At 42.4% G+C, this 3,022-nt stretch overlaps 1 non-coding gene across 1 annotated transcript; it reads left to right on the top strand.

Annotated features, from left to right (window-relative positions):
* The first annotated feature begins 288 nt into the window (after positions 1-288).
* Positions 289-396, top strand: LOC130506663 (small nucleolar RNA R71). Its single transcript, XR_008942087.1, has one exon. It is a non-coding gene; the product is annotated as a small nucleolar RNA R71 (small nucleolar RNA).
* The last annotated feature ends 2,626 nt before the right edge of the window (positions 397-3,022 follow it).

Consider the following 3,022-nt stretch of genomic DNA (forward strand, 5'->3'; position numbering starts at 1 on the left):
TCTTAGCCTCTCCTTCTTCAGCTGACAGACTGGCTGCCAGCAAATGCATGTAAAGCATCTATCTGGCTCTGACTTCATTCATCTTGTCTTTCACCGATGGCTGCAACTGATTTCTTCTTTGTCAGAGTCAGTGTTCTTGGTGCTGCTGATGTTGGCTAGGTTCTCAATAAGTCTCCAGCCTCTATTGGATTCCTAGTGTTGAAGTTCCCCTCACTAGCAGTATCAAGAGCCATCTGATACCTTAAGGCTATACCTCTGTAGAAAGTGCTTAAGAGCTGCACTTCATTGAATCCATGGTGTGGACAGTCTCGCTGGAAGAACTTGAATCTAATCCACGCGTCTTTAAAAGTCTCACTAGGCTTTTGCGCGAAAGTGGCGATTTTGCTTCTTAAGTCTTCAGCGCGTGCCTCATCAAAGAAATTACGCAGGAAGGCGTTTTTGATGTCGGCCCAGGATGTCAGTGATCCTGTAGGTACCTGCTTGAGGCCAGTGCGAAGCTTCTCCAATTAGTGAGTATTTGAAGAGCTTGCAGAGTAGGTAGGCCTCGGGGACTCCATCCATACGAATAGCAGCGATAAGATCCTCGACCTCTCCAGATGGTCCATAGGATGCTCGTGTGATTGCCAAGAATAAGGTATCTGAGACACGAGAGAGTAGTACTGAGGCTTGAGCTCGAAGTTCGGCTTCTGAATATCCGGAAGTCGAATAGCTGATCTGTTGTTGTAGTAATCGTCTGGACGGTTATAGTCTGCCCAACGATCGTGTTGAGCTTCTCTGTAGCCTCAGCTTCAGGTTCAGGGATTTTGTTTTCCCTGTGCATCTAGCTTCTGACCTGTTGCATTACGCAGATGACCATCTTGGTCATACATGTTTCCATTCTCGCCCTGCGTGAGAATGACAATCGCGACCATGCTTTGCGGAGTAGTGTCGATCGGATATACGGTTAGAAGTATCGATCGATGCGGATCGGCGAACGGTATCGGTCGACGGTGCTGTCTGAGTGTCGGTCGACTGTTGAACGTGAGTATCAGTCGACGGTAATGTGGTTCTGTCGATCGATGCGGAGCGTAGGTCTTTACAGATTGAGCGTTCCAAGTGTGCAGGATCCTCTGAGAATAATAGTTGATTTCCCCTGTTGCTTCTGGTACTGCTGGGCATGTACCTGAAAAGACAGAAAAAAAATTTTAAATAAGAAAGGGGGTAAAAGAAAAACCTAAGATTAATAAGATAAAATCTAATGGCGATCAAAGCTCCCCGGCAACGGCGCCAAATTTAATAGTGCTCAAATTACCCAGTAGAGCTTACTCTCTCAAATAAGAGGTACAGCTGTAGTACTTAGGGATCAAATCACGAGGAGCTAGGGAACCAATTAAATAAAATCTACTAATCAATCCTAGGCAAGGTTGGTTTATATGATAGAAATGAAAATAACAATTCCTAAATGAGCAAGACAGTTGCTCTAACTAACAATATGAAGGGTTGTTTTAAATGGGATAAAGAGTGCTAGACATAGGGTTTCTATTCAGGAATGGAGATTATAATCTCTATAAATGCTTTAACAAGTTGCTTGCATGATACTATAGATCTTAGCCGCTTAACATATGTGAATGAAATCACTGGTTAAAATATCTAGATCTCTGGCCACCCCTTTCGCATGATGACACAGAAAAAGAGTCGGTCGATATCCTTTTGAGATATCGAGCAATACACCTTTCGCGGGCCGATCGATTTACCAGTAGGGTATCGATCGACGGCTTCTAGATCTGCCTAGGCGCGAACCGAATATGACCGCGAGGTCACAAGGAGGAACTGTCGTTCTTCTCAACGGGAAACAAGCATCGCTCAAATGGATAATTCAAGATAATCTAAGATCCTAGTGATCTATGTTCTAGTTAGCTACTCTAAAACAAGCATAGGGTACAATCCATTTGATGAGTATCACAACTTAGCAATTATAGTTTGGGGCTAATCCCACAAACCTATTTAAACCCTAGATCTAACAAGTAGACTACTCAGACATAGCTAGACAATTCATAACAATAGATAGATGAAAGAATTGCATAGATAGAATAAAGTAGAAATACAAAAGGAGATGAGAAATCTCTCCAATCTCTCTCAAACAAATAAAACTCTAGTCTTTCTCTCACACTCTCTGCTTTGGTTGTAAAAAGCTTCAAGCTTAAAAGGGTTTCAAAACTTTTTGTCAAAAATACTTAGCAGGAGTATTTAAGCATTTCCATTAGGTTAAAAACTCGTCAGGGGCAATCTCGTAATTTGGTGAAGTCTTGGTGAAGTAGTCGGCTAAACCATTTCGTCCTCGATATCGATCGACAACACTGAATGTGTATCAATCGATTATAATCTTCTAGTACGCGGATCTTCTCAGCTACATCGATCGACAACTCAGGATGAGTATCGATCGATTGTAATCGCAATGTTGACTTCCGACTTAGTCTTGAATGGTCAACTCGGGTGTATCATCTCTTGTACTCCAAAAGGCTCCAAAAACATCACTTTCTCACAAAATGCTCCTGAACCTGAAAACATACCTAACAGGCTAGAAAACAGATTAAATATATAGTAAAACACTAGTATACCCTGGTTAAAAACGGGTAAAATCCAAGGTATATCAGGCGACTAGACTCCTGGTTAGACATGAAAGATGCTATGAGGCTGAGGTTTGTGCCACAGCACTATCACAGAGACTTGCACAAGAAGTTTAGAACACTTAAGCAAGGGAGCAAGTCAGTTGAGGATTACTATGAGGAGTTTGAGAAGCTAAGAAATCGCCTTGATCTTAATGAAGATGAAGAAACAATTATGGCTCAATTCATAGATGGGTTGCAAGATAGAGTGAGCAGTAAGGTTGAGAGACAAGCTTACGGGGATCTCAAAGACCTATTCCACTTAGCAGTACAAGCCGAGCAACATATCAAGAAGAAGAGCACCAGAGGCAGGTCTCAATCAAACTGGAACTCCAACAACAACAGCAGCTATAACAAGCCAGTAGACAAGGGCAAAG

Source organism: Raphanus sativus, unplaced genomic scaffold (assembly GCF_000801105.2).
Source record: "Raphanus sativus cultivar WK10039 unplaced genomic scaffold, ASM80110v3 Scaffold3521, whole genome shotgun sequence".
In the NCBI taxonomy this organism is placed as follows: Eukaryota; Viridiplantae; Streptophyta; class Magnoliopsida; order Brassicales; family Brassicaceae; genus Raphanus; species Raphanus sativus.